General features: G+C 55.2%; 1 long non-coding RNA gene and 2 pseudogenes across 11 annotated transcripts; 2 read left to right on the top strand and 1 right to left on the bottom strand.

Annotated features, from left to right (window-relative positions):
• The first annotated feature begins 1,638 nt into the window (after positions 1-1,638).
• Positions 1,639-12,016, top strand: LOC129135993 (uncharacterized). Of its 11 annotated transcripts, XR_010148506.1 has the most exons (9): positions 4,623-4,944; positions 5,172-5,229; positions 5,323-5,555; positions 6,326-6,516; positions 8,579-8,636; positions 8,803-10,427; positions 10,671-11,297; positions 11,490-11,683; positions 11,733-12,015. It is a non-coding gene; the product is annotated as an uncharacterized LOC129135993 (long non-coding RNA). The 11 variants fall into 11 exon arrangements; XR_010148510.1 differs by lacking the exons at positions 4,623-4,944; positions 11,490-11,683; positions 11,733-12,015 and adding exons at positions 1,639-1,784; positions 2,915-3,105 and having other exon boundaries at positions 10,671-11,440; XR_010148509.1 differs by lacking the exons at positions 4,623-4,944; positions 11,490-11,683; positions 11,733-12,015 and adding exons at positions 1,639-1,784; positions 2,915-3,109 and having other exon boundaries at positions 10,671-11,440.
• A 49-nt stretch (positions 12,017-12,065) lies between these two features.
• Positions 12,066-13,393, top strand: part of LOC134807615 (putative uncharacterized protein FLJ44672) — a 1,335-nt pseudogene continuing 7 nt past the window's right edge.
• Positions 13,304-13,393, bottom strand: part of LOC134807614 (protein capicua homolog) — a 2,407-nt pseudogene continuing 2,317 nt past the window's right edge.

The following is a 13,393-nucleotide window of genomic DNA, read 5'->3' as shown; positions in this document are numbered from 1 at the left end:
GCACAGGACTCTTAGGCTGTTTTCATGCACTATCAGCCCACTCCTCCCTATTTTTCTACAATAAGCTCTTTACACTGTATTTCTTTTGAATGAAGTTGTCTTCCATCTTTGCACTGCCTCTTGGTGAAAATCTTTCTTCCAAGTTAATAACTGGGACATCAGCTCTTCCCAGTAATAGCTCCTTTTCAGTTTTAATTTACAGAACTGATGGGGATTAATAACTGGCGCTCTGACTTTAAGTGGTGCAGGAGGCGGCCAGTAGGGGACGCCAGCCATCACACCGGGAACAAGAGGGCCCTGCCTAGTCCCCATCTGCCTGCAGGTGGCTTGCAGCCACGACAATGCCAGCAAGAGGGCCTGGCAGTGTCACTGGCTGCCAGCAGGGGGCGAACGACGACTACACTGTGAGCAAGAGGGCCCTGCAGTGTCCTTAGGTGCCAGGAGGTGGCGTAGGGGCACCACACCATGAGCAAGAGGACCGTGCAGTGCCCTGGTTGCCAGCAGGGGGCGTGCTGCCACTACACTGTGAGCAAGAGGATCCTGTAGTGCCCCAGCGGTCAGAAGAGGGCGTGCCCTGACTACACTGCAAGGAAGAGGGCCCGGCAGTGTCCCCAGCTGCCAGCAGGGGAGCCAGCCGCCACTACACTTGGAGCAAGAGGGCCCGGCAGTGTCCCCAGCTGCCAGCAGGCGGGTGTGCTGCCACTACAATGTGAGCAAGAGGGCCCTGCAATGTCCCTAGCTGCCAGCAGGCGGCGTGCCGCCACTATACTGCAAGCAAGAGGGCCCTGCAGTTGCCCTAGTCGCCAGCAGGGGGCGCAATGGCACAGCACCGTGGGCAAGCGGGTCCTGTAGTGCCCGGGTACAAGCGGGGGGGGCCCGAACCGGGCTGTTCAGATTACTCAGGTTCCACCCGGCTCTGCGCCCCGCCGCCGGGGACGTATCTCTGCGCCTGCACCGCGCCACCCCTGCGCTCCCCGCCCGGCGGCGTGCGACTGTGCGCCTGCAACACGCCCCGCCACCGTCAGCTCAGCGACGTGCGTCTCTGCGCCTGCGCCTGCGCCGCGCCTCACTCCCGCTCGCCCAGCGACCTCTCCCCTGCGGGGACGCGCCGTCGTGCCTCTATGCCCTGCGCCGCGTTTCCCCAACAGCGCCGCGCCGCCCCTCTCTGCGCCTGCGCGGGCCCGCCGCGCCGCCCCTCTCTGCGCCTGCGCGGGACCGCCGCGCCGCCCCTCTCTGCGCCTGCGCGGGCCCGCCGCGCCGCCCCTCTCTGCGCCTGCGCGGGCCCGCCGCGCCGCCCCTCTCTGCGCCTGCGCGGGCCCGCCGCGCCGCCCCTCTCTGCGCCTGCGCGGGCCCGCCGCGCCGCCCCTCTCTGCGCCTGCGCGGGCCCGCCGCGCCGCCCCTCTCTGCGCCTGCGCGGGCCCGCCGCGCCGCCCCTCTCTGCGCCTGCGCGGGCCCGCCGCGCCGCCCCTCTCTGCGCCTGCGCGGGCCCGCCGCGCCGCCCCTCTCTGCCCCTGCGCGGGCCCGCCGCGCCGCCCCTCTCTGCCCCTGCGCGGGCCCGCCGCGCCGCCCCTCTCTGCGCCTGCCCGGGCCCGCCGCGCCGCCCCTCTCTGCGCCTGCGCCGGCGCGCCACGCCTCTCTGCGACTGCGCCGGCGCGCCGTGTCTTTGCGAGGGCGCATTTGCGTTCTCCTCAGCACAGACCCGGAGAGCATCGCGAGGGCGGAGCTGCGTTCTCCTCTGCACAGACTTCGGGGGTACTGCGAAGGCGGAGCAGAGTTCTTCTCAGGTCAGACGCGGGTGGGCGGAGGGCACTGCGAGGGTGGATCTGTGTTCTGCTCAGCAGAGACCTGGGGGGCACCGTAAAGGTGGAGCAGCATTCTCAGCAGAGATGTTGGTGGCACTGCCTGGCTTTGGGACAACTTGGGGCCGCATGGACGGTGAATAAAATGTTTCACGGTCGCAGCCCTGAATAATCAAGGTCAGAGACCAGTTAGAACGGTTCAGTGTGGAAAACGGGAAATCAAAAGCCTCTCTCAATCCTGCGCACCGAGATTCTCCCAAGGCGGGGGGCTGCATTGCTGGTTCCAACTGCAGCGTCGGAACACAAATGTAGCATTCCTAATGCACACATGACACCCAAAATTACATGAGTAATATGGTTAGGGTTAGGGTTAGGGTTCGGGTTAGGTTAGGGTTGGGGTTGGGGTTAGGGGTTGGGGTTAGGGGTTGGGGTTAGGGTTAGGGCTAGGGCTAGGGGTTAGGGGTAGGGTTAGGGGTCGGGTTGGGGTTGGGGTTGGGGTTAGGGTTGGGGTTAAGGTTAGGGTTTTAGGGTTAGGGTTAGGGTTAGGGTTTTAGGGTTAGGGTTAGGGTTTTAGGGTTAGGGTTTTAGGGTTAGGGTTAGGGTTAGGGTTAGGGTGTTAGGGTTAGGGTTAGGGTGTTAGGGTTAGGGTGTTAGGGTTAGGGTTCGGGTTCGGGTTCGGATTAGGGTTATTGGTTAGAGTTAGGGTTAGGGTTCGGGTTAGGGGTTAGGGGTTAGGGTTTAGGGTTAAGGTTAGGGTTATTGGTTAGGGTTAGGCTTCGGGTTTGGGTTCTGGTTGGGGTTGGGGTTTGGGTTCGTGTTAGGGTTAGGGGTTAGGGGTTAGGGTTAGGGGTTGCGGTTTAGGGTTAGGGTTAGCGTTTTTGGTTAGGGTTCGGGTTCGGGTTGGGGTTGGGGTTTGGGTTAAGGGTTAGGGTTAGGGTTTGGTGTTAGCGTTAGGGGTTAGGGTTAGTGTAGGGGTTAGGAGTTAGGGGTTAGGGTTAGGGTTTTGTGTTAGGGTTAGGGAAGGGTTAGGGTTAGGGTTAAGGTTAAGGTTAAGGCGTTAGGGTTAGGGTTAGATTACAATTTCTAACCTGTTTTATTTTTTTTTTTTGAGACAGGGTCTCCCTCTGTTGTCCAATGCTGGAGTGTAGTAGTGCTATCGCAGCTGACTGCAGCCTCAACCTTCCAGGCTGAAGCGATCCTCCTACCTCAACCTCCCACGTGGCTGAGACTACAGGTGCTTGACACTATGCCCAACTAATATTTGGAATTTTCGTATACGTGGATTCCAGAGGGGTGACAGCGAACCGTGAGTAAGCATGGATTTTGGTATATGCAGAGATGGGGTGCTGGAACTAATTCTGTATACTGAGGGACGACGACTGTATATGTTTTTACAATTACGCTGTAGGATACATTCTGTTGCATAGCCTTGAAAATCATTTTTAATTGAGTGGAATAATAATAATAATATTGCTAAAAGTAGCAGCTGGCCAGGTGTGGTGGCTCACACTGGTCATCGCAACACTGTGGGAGGCTGAGGCAGGAGGATGGCTTGAGGCCAAGAGTTTGCGATAGGCCTTGGAAACAAAGGGGGAGTCACCATCCCTACAGAAAAATACATGAATTAGCCTAGTGTGGTGGCATGTTCCTGTAGTCCCAGCTACTTGGGAGGCTGAGGTGGGAGGATCACTTGAGCCCAGGGAGGCTGAGACTGCAGTGAGTCATGATCAGGCCTCTGCACTCCAGCCTGGGTGACAGAGTGAGACCCTGTCTCAAAACAACAAAAAAGTAGCCGCTAACATTAACTGAACTTTTATACCAGGTGCCTATTGATACCATAGTTTAATTTCTTAGAACTGTTTCTTATTTCACTTACCAACTCTGTCTTCAGTTACTCCCAGATTTTTACTGTGTGTGTCCAGATGACCTTTTGTTTAGATTGAATTGTCTCCCCAGAAGTAAGATTACTGTGAGTCATGGTGAATGGACATTCTCATTACCCTTGATGTAAGTTGACAGGGTTTTGAGTGCCTCCCAGCTATAATCTTAGCACTTTGGGAGGCCAAGAGAGGAGGATTGCTTGAGGCCAAGAGTTGGAGGAGGCAGTATGGCAGTATGGTGAGACCCTGTCTCCACTATTTTAAAAAATTGACAGGCTTTACCCTGGAAGGCTTATACACAATTTAAACACCCCTCATAGTATAAGAAAGTGCCCATTTCACTGCACCTTTGCCAGCACAGGGTATTATAATTTAGTAAGTCATTTTTTGTTTGATTATTTTAAATAGATAAAAGACCTCATGTTACTTTACTTGTCACATTTCAACATCTTTCCTTAGCTTATTAGCTCTATCTCTTTTCTGTCTGTAAATGGTTGTTGTTGTTGTTTTGTTCTTTGAGACAGGGTCTTGCTCTGTCACCAGGCTGGACTGTAGCGGCATAATCATGCCTCACTGCAGCCTTGACCTCCCAGGCTCAAACTTCAGCATTCCGAGTAGCTGGGACTACAAGTGTGCAACACCACTCCCAGCTAACTTTTTTCTTCTTTTGGGTAGAGACAGGGTCTCACTGTGTTGTCCAGACCGGTCTGTAGCTCCTGGCCTTAAGCAATCCTCCTGCATTAGCTTCTCAAATGGCTGGAATTTCAGGCACGAGCCACCATGCCTGGCCTGGGCTAGTCCCATATTCTCTAGAGTTCTCTTTACTTTGTGCTAGCCAATCTCTCATTATGCTGTTCACCTGTTATAATGAATAATTCTCTGTATTAAATTTTACCACTTTAAACTTTTGAGTGGTTTATGCTTCCTGATAGGACTCTGACTAATATGTTAGGAAGGGTCCCAGGAGGTAAACCCACACAGATGGGATTTGGGCATAGGTTTGGTTTCCCAGGGGGCAGTGCTGAGCTCTTTGCCAGTGGGAAATGGGATGCTGGTGATTTCCAGTAGGTGACCTCACAGTGACTCAAGCTACCACTTACTGTTGATTGTGACGAAATGCCAGCTGAGGCACATGCCTTGGGAGCTAAGTGGTTGCTGCCCTTTACCACTGTGAAGACTGTTTTGGGAAGGGTCGCTTTGGATGCACTTGAGCAGGGGTCCCCAACCCCTGAGCCATGGAGCCGTAAGGAGCCACACAGCAGGAGGTGAGTGGTGTCGAGTGAGGGAGTGAGGGAAGCTTCGTCTGTATTTACAGCCACTCCCCTTTGCTCACATTCCCGCCTGAGCTCCGCCTTCTCAGATGAGCAGCAGCATTAGATTCTCATAGGAGAACACACCCTGTTGTGAACTGGGCATGTGAGGGATCTAGGTTGCGCTGTCCTTATGAGAATCTAATACCTATTGATCTGTCACTTTCTCCCATCACGCTCAGGTGGGACCATCCAGTTTCAGGAAAACAAGCTTAACACGCCCACTGATTCGACATTATGGTGAGTTCTATAATTATTTTATTATATATTACAGTGTAATAATGGAAATAAAGTGCTTAATAAATGTAAATGTGCTTACATCTTTTGGCCCAGCTCCTACCTCCCGGCAGCCTCTCCAGGCCCAGAACGTTCTCCAGTCAGTCTCTACAGACCAAGCTCATGACTCACAATGGCCTATTTAGGCCCATACCCTACGTCACGGCAGTCTCCGCAGATGAGGCTACTGCCTCACAACAGCCTCCACAGGCACAGCTCCATCATTACAATGGCCTCTTTAGACCCAGCTCCTGCCTCCCAGCCTTCTCTCCAGGCCCTGAACTTTCTCCGTAAGTTGAGGTAGCTGGGACTGTAGGTATACATGACGATACTTGGGTAATTTTTAAATTGTTTTGTAGACATGGGGTCTCACTTTGTTGGCCAGGCTGGTTTCAAACTAATGGCCTCAAGTGACCCTTCCACCCCTGCCTCCCATCCTCGAGGTATTTGCCACCACAAGGAGCACTTGTTCAATTTTCTAAAAAAAAAATTTCTAAAGTAAGGCTGTGGGATGATGGCAGGAAGATAAAAGAAAAACAGAAGAATAAGTTAAAATGACTTATTCACACATATTCTTTTGACAGCAAGAAGAACTTTTAGTATATACATTCCTTACAAACAAACAAAAGGCAGGTAAACAATGTTGTATAGGAACTTCAACACACACTGTATTCCCACTTTGCTGACATAAGTTATGGAAATTTCGTAGTTTACTTGAGTGTCGCTACCAGTATTTTGCTTCTCTGATGATTTTTATCAACTTCCTCATCTGTTAACTTCTCTCCAAGGTATCTCATGTCACGACATACTGCCGCTGCACGAACATGGCCGGTGTCTTCCTATTCAACATGTAGAATGCTTTCCTAATTTCTCTTTTTACTCTCTGTCTTTGTGTTCTGCATTTTCCTTACTTTTATTGTCAGAAACTCCAGAAAGTCAATCGAACTAATTTATCACGATTTGCTTTATTAATTTATACTTTGCTTATATGGAATTTTGCCCAGCAGACCTCATTACAGTTTCTAACCTGTTTTATTTATTTATTTTTTTTCTGAGACAGGGTCTCCCTCTGTTGTCCAAGGCTGGAGTGTAGTAGCGCTATCGCAGCTGACTGCAGCCTCAACCTTCCAGGCTGAAGCGATCCTCCCACCTCAACCTCCCACGTGGCTGAGACTACAGGTGCTTGCCACTATGCCCAACTAATATTTGGAATTTTCGTATACGTGGATTCCAGAGGGGTGACAGCGTAACGTGAGTAAGCATGGATTTTGGTATATGCAGAGATGGGGTGCTGGAACTGATTCTGTATACTGAGGGACGACGACTGTATATGTTTTTACAATTACGCTGTAGGATACATTCTGTTGCATAGCCTTGAAAATAATCATTTTTAATTGAGTGGAATAATAATAATAATATTGCTAAAAGTAGCAGCTGGCCAGGTGTGGTGGCTCACACTGGTCATCGCAACACTTTGGGAGGCTGAGGCAGGAGGATGGCTTGAGGCCAAGAGTTTGCGATAGGCCTTGGAAACAAAGGGGGAGTCACCATCCCTACAGAAAAACATGAATTAGCCTAGTGTGGTGGCATGTTCCTGTAGTCCCAGCTACTTGGGAGGCTGAGGTGGGAGGATCACTTGAGCCCAGGGAGGCTGAGACTGCAGTGAGTCATGATCAGGCCTCTGCACTCCAGCCTGGGTGACAGAGTGAGACCCTGTCTCAAAACAACAAAAAAGTAGCAGCTAACATCAACTGACCTTTTACCAGGTGCCTACTGATACCATAGTTTAATTTCTTAGAACTGTTTCTTATTTCACTTACCAACTCTGTCTTCAGTTACTCCCAGATTTCTACTGTGTGTGTACAGATGATCTTTTGTTTGGATTGAATTGTCTCCCCAGAAGTAAGATTACTGTGAGTCATGGTGAATGGACATTCTCATTACCTTTGATGTAAATTGACAGGGTTTTGGGTGCCTCCCAGGTATAATCTTAGCACTTTGGGAGGCTAAGAGAGGAGGATTGCTTGAGGCCAAGAGTTGGAGGAGGCAGTATGGCAGTATGGTGAGACCCTGTCTCCATTATTTTAAAAAATTGACAGGCTTTACCCTGGAAGGCTTATACACAATTTAAACACCCCTCATAGTATAAGAAAGTGCCCATTTCACTGCACCTTTGCCAGCACAGGGTATTATAATTTAGTAAGTCATTTTTTGTTTGATTATTTTAAATAGACAAAAGACCTCATGTTACTCTACTTGTCACATTTCAACGTCTTTCCTCAGCTTATTAGCTCTATTTCTTTTCTGTCTGTAAATGGTTGTTGTTGTTTTGTTCTTTGAGACAGGGTCTTGCTCTGTCACCAGGCTGGACTGTAGTGGCATAATCATGCCTCACTGCAGCCTTGACCTCCCAGGCTCAAACTTCAGCATTCTGAGTAGCTGGGACTACAAGTGTGCACCACCACTCCCAGCTAACTTTTTTCTTCTTTTGGATAGAGACAGGGTCTCACTGTGTTGTCCAGACCGGTCTGTAGCTCCTGGCCTTAAGCAATCCTCCTGCATTAGCTTCTCAAATGGCTGGAATTTCAGGCACGAGCCACCATGCCTGGCCTGGGCTAGTCCCATATTCTCTAGAGTTCTCTTTACTTTGTGCTAGCCAATCTCTCATTATGCTGTTCACCTGTTATAATGAATAATTCTCCATATTAAATTTTACCACTTTAAACTTTTGAGTGGTTTATGCTTCCTGATAGGACTCTGACTAATATGTTAGGAAGGGTCCCAGGAGGTAAACCCACACAGATGGGATTTGGGCATAGGTTTGGTTTCCCAGGGGGCAGTGCTGAGCTCTTTGCCAGTGGGAAATGGGATGCTGGTGATTTCCAGTAGGTGACCTCACAGTGACTCAAGCTACCTCTTACTGTTGATTGTGACGAAATGCCAGCTGAGGCACATGCCTTGGGAGCTAAGTGGTTGCTGCCCTTGACCACTGTGAAGACTGTTTTGGGAAGGGTCGCTTTGGATGCACTTGAGCAGGGGTCCCCAACCCCTGAGCCATGGAGCCGTAAGGAGCCACACAGCAGGAGGTGAGTGGTGTCGAGTGAGGGAGTGAGGGAAGCTTCGTCTGTATTTACAGCCACTCCCCTTTGCTCACATTCCCGCCTGAGCTCCGCCTTCTCAGATGAGCAGCAGCATTAGATTCTCATAGGAGAACGCACCCTGTTGTGAACTGGGTATGTGAGGGATCTAGGTTGCGCTGTCCTTATGAGAATCTAATACCTATTGATCTGTCACTTTCTCCCATCACGCTCAGGTGGGACCATCCAGTTTCAGGAAAACAAGCTTAACACGCCCACTGATTCGACATTATGGTGAGTTCTATAATTATTTTATTATATATGGGATATATAATAAATATATATATTTATATATATTAATATGTTAAATATATTAATATATGAAATATATTATTATATATTGTAATAATGGAAATAAAGTCCCTAATAAATGTAAATGTGCTTAAATCTTTTGGCCCAGCTCCTACCTCCCGGCAGCCTCTCCAGGCCCAGAACTTTCTCCAGTCAACCTCTACAGACCAAGCTCATGACTCACAATGGCCTATTTAGGCCCATACCCTACGTCACGGCAGTCTCCGCAGATGAGGCTGCTGCCTCACAACAGCCTCCACAGGCACAGCTCCATCGGATATTGGATATATCCAATATCCACAGCCCACAGCTTCCTCAAGCCAAGCTCCCCAGGCCCAGGTCAGGCCTCACGGTGGCCTCTCCAGGATGAGCTCCTGCCCTCCGATGGCACCTGCAGGCCCCAAATGGTCTCCGGTCGGTGGGCTCCTCCACGCCAAGCTTGGGCCTCCCGGCGACCTCTGCAGGCCCAAGTTGTCCTGAAGTTGGCATCTCCCGGCCGTGCCTCTCAGCAAGTAAGCAAGCTCTTTTGGCTCAACTCCTGCCCAGCTCCCAACCGCCTTTGTGGGCCCCGAACTTTCTCCAGCCAAGTTCTTCGGGCCTAATTCCTGCCGCCCGGTGGCCTGTACGGGCCCAGCAATGGTTGGAGAACAGCCTATGCAGGTCCCGCTCTTGCCTCCCAGGGGCCTCTCCAGGCCCAGCTCTTGACCCCACGGCAGCCTCTCAGGGCCAAGTCCCTGCCTGCCTCCCAGCAGCCCGTGTGCGGCCCAGCTCCTCCCTCACGGTGGCCTGTTGATGCCCATGCCTCTGGTACCCTGCCCAGAGGCATGAGCCCCTGCCTCACACCGGCCCCTCCCACGCTGAGAGAGGTCAGCGTGAGCCCTTGCCTCACACCGGCCCCTCCCATGCTGAGAGAGGTCAGAGTGAGCCCCATGCCTCACACCGGCCCCTCCCATGCTGAGAGAGGTCAGCGTGAGCCCTTGCCTCACACCGGCCCCTCCCACGCTGAGAGAGGTCAGCGTGAACCCCTTGCCTCACACCGGCCCCTCCCACGCTGAGAGAGGTCGTGAGCCCTTGCCTCACACCAGCCCCTCCCATGCTGAGAGAGGTCAGAGTGAGCCCCATGCCTCACACCGGCCCTTCCCACGCTGAGAGACGTCAGCGTGAGCCCTTGGCTCATACCTGCCCCTCCCACGCTGAGAGAGGTCAGCGTGAGCCCTTGCCTCACACCGGCCCCTCCCACGCTGAGAGAAGTCAGAGTAAGCCCCATGCCTCACACCGGCCCCTCCCAGGCTGAGAGAGGTCAGCGTGAGCCCTTGCCTCACACCGGCCCCTCCCATGATGAGAGAGGTCAGCGTGAGCCCCTTGCCTCACACCGGCCCCTCCCACGCTGAGAGAGGACAGCGTGAGCCCCTTGCCTCACACCGGCCCCTCCCACGCTGAGAGAGGTCAGCGTGAGCCCTTGCCTCACACCGGCCCCTCCCACGCTGAGAGAGGTCAGCGTGAGCCCTTGCCTCACACCGGCCCCTCCCACGCTGAGAGAGGTCAGCGTGAGCCCTTGCCTCACACCGGCCCCTCCCACGCTGAGAGAGGTCAGCGTGAGCCCTTGCCTCACACCGGCCCCTCCCACACTGAGAGAGGTCAGAGTGAGCCCCATGCCTCACACCGGCCCCTCCCACGCTGAGAGAGGTCAGCGTGAGCCCTTGCCTCACACCGGCCCCTCCCACGCTGAGAGAGGTCACAGTGAGCCCCATGCCTCACACCGGCCCCTCCCACGCTGAGAGAGGTCAGAGTGAGCCCCATGCCTCACACCGGCCCCTCCCACGGTGAGAGAGGTCAGCGTGAGCCCTTGCCTCACACCGGCCCCTCTCACACTGAGAGAGGTCAGAGTGAGCCCCATGCCTCACACCGGCCCCTCCCACGGTGAGAGAGGTCAGCGTGAGCCCTTGCCTCACACCGGCCCCTCCCACGATGAGAGAGGTCAGCGTGAGCCCCTTGCCTCACACCGGCCCCTCCCACGCTGAGAGAGGTCATGAGCCCTTGCCTCACACCGGCCCCTCCTGCGCTGAGAGAGGTCAGAGTGAGCCCCATGCCTCACACCGGCCCCTCCCTCGCTGAGAGAGGTCAGCCTGAGCCCCTTGCATCACACCGGCCCCTCCCATGCTGAGAGAGGTCAGCGTGAGCCCTTGCCTCACACCGGCCCCTCCGACGCTGAGAGAGGTCAGCGTGAGCCCCTTGCCTCACACCGGCCCCTCCCACGCTGAGAGAGGTCAGCGTGAGCCCTTGCCTCACACCGGCCCCTCCCACGCTGAGAGAGGTCAGCGTGAGCCCCTTGCCTCACACCGGCCCCTCCCACGCTGAGAGAGGTCAGCGTGAGCCCTTGCCTCACACCGGCCCCTCCGACGCTGAGAGAGGTCAGCGTGAGCCCCTTGCCTCACACCGGCCCCTCCCACGCTGAGAGAGGTCAGCGTGAGCCCTTGCCTCACACCGGCCCCTCCCACGCTGAGAGAGGTCAGCGTGAGCCCTTGCCTCACACCGGCCCCTCCCACGCTGAGAGAGGTCAGTGTGAGCCCTTGCCTCACACCGGCCCCTCCCACGCTGAGAGAGGTCATGAGCCCTTGCCTCACACCGGCCCCTCCCACACTGAGAGAGGTCAGAGTGAGCCCCATGCCTCACACCGGCCCCTCCCTCGCTGACAGAGGTCAGCCTGAGCCCCTTGCATCACACCGGCCCCTCCCTCGCTGACAGAGGTCAGCCTGAGCCCCTTGCCTCACACCGGCCCCTCCCACGCTGAGAGAGGTCAGCGTGAGCCCCTTGCCTCACACCGGCCCCTCCCACGCTGAGAGAGGTCAACGTGAGCCCTTGCCTCACACCGGCCCCTCCCACGCTGAGAGAGGTCAGCGTGAGCCCCTTGCCTCACACCGGCCCCTCCCACGCTGAGAGAGGTCAGTGTGAGCCCTTGCCTCACACCGGCCCCTCCCACGCTGAGAGAGGTCAGCATGAGCCCCTTGCCTCACACCGGCCCCTCCCATGCTGAGAGAGGTCAGTGTGAGCCCTTGCCTCACACCGGCCCCTCCCACGCTGAGAGAGGTCAGCGTGAGCCCCTTGCCTCACACCGGCCCCTCCCACGCTGAGAGAGGTCAGCGTGAGCCCTTGCCTCACACCGGCCCCTCCCATGCTGAGAGAGGTCAGCGTGAGCCCCTTGCCTCACACCGGCCCCTCCCACGCTGAGAGAGGTCAGTGTGAGCCCTTGCCTCACACCGGCCCCTCCCATGCTGAGAGAGGTCAGCGTGAGCCCCTGCCTCAACAGGCCACCGTGAGGGAGGAGCAGGGTCGCACACGGGCTGCTGGGAGGCAGGCAGGGACTTGGGCCTGGGAGGTCACGGTGGGGCGAGAGCTGGGCCTGGAGACACCCCTCTGAGGCAACAGCGGGGCCTACAGACTCTGTTCTCCAGCCGGAGCTGGGACCGTTCAGGTACTGGGAGGCGGGATGTGGGTCTGAAGAGCTTGGTTGCCGAAACTTCGGGGTCTACAAACGCAGGCGGGAGCTGAGCCAAAAAAGCTTGTTTCCTGGGAGGCGGGAGATGCAGCCAGGAGAAACAGCTGTGCCTGCAGAGGCCGCCATGTGGGAGGCGGAGGACAGGCCTCCTCAAATCGGCCTCTCCAGACCCACTTGCAGCCTCCCGGCGTCCTCTCCGGGCCCAGCTCTTCCTCCCGGCTGTGTCTCCAGGCCTGACTCTGGCCTCCCAACAACGTCTTTGGACTCAGCTCCTGCCCAGCTCCCAGCGGTCCTGGTAGGCCCACCACTTCCCGAAGCCAAGCTCCCCAGGCCCAGCTCAGGCCTCACGGTGGCCTCTCCAGGCTCAGCTCCTGCCCTCCGATGGCAAGGTCGGTGGGCTCCTCTAGGCCCAGCTTGGGCCTCCCGGCGGCCTCTGCAGGCCCAAATCGTCCTGAAGTCGGCCTCTCCAGGCCCAGCTCCGGCCTCCCGGCGGCCTCTGCAGGCCCAAGTCGTCGTCAAGTCGGCCTGGAATTGGGCCTGGAAGAGCAGCAAGTCGGCCTTCCCGGGCCCAGCTCCGTCCTCTCGGCGGCCTCTCCAGGTGCAAAACTTCCTCGAGTCAGCCTCTCCAGGCCCAGCTCCTGCCTCCCAGTGGCCTCTTTCAGCCCAGACCAGCTCATGGCTCTTGGCGGCCTTCCCAGGCCCCGCTTTTGACTTTTGGTGGCCTCTTCAGGCCCAGAACTTGACCTCCAGTGGGCCTTTGCAGGCCCGGCCTCCTGCCTCTCGAAGGCCTGCATAGGCCTGGACTCACAGCAGACTCACAGCCGACTCTCCATGCCCAGCTAGCTCTTGCCTCATTGCGGCCTCCCGAGTCCAAAGCTCCTGCCTCTCGGCCGCTTCGGCAGGCCCAGCTCCCGCCTGCCAGCGGCCTCTTTAGGCCCAGCTCATTCCTCACAACGGCCTTCCCAGGCCCCGTTTTTCCCTTCCGGCAGCCTCTTGGCCTCTAATTTGTTTATCTTTTGTGTATAAATCCCAAAATATTGAATTTTGGCATATTTCCACCATTATGTAAATATTTTGGTAGGTGATTTATTTGGGGTGAGTTTCTGCACCAAGCCCGAATTTTTTATTTTATTTTACTTATTATTTGGTGTTAAACAGGTTTAATGACGGTCACGGCAACTTTTTGGCACAATGAAAAATATCG

The sequence above is a fragment of the Pan troglodytes genome, chromosome 11 (genome assembly GCF_028858775.2).
Source record: "Pan troglodytes isolate AG18354 chromosome 11, NHGRI_mPanTro3-v2.0_pri, whole genome shotgun sequence".
In the NCBI taxonomy this organism is placed as follows: domain Eukaryota; kingdom Metazoa; phylum Chordata; class Mammalia; order Primates; family Hominidae; genus Pan; species Pan troglodytes.
Note: the sequence above shows the minus strand (reverse complement) of the source record. Positions and strands in the feature narration are given on the sequence as shown.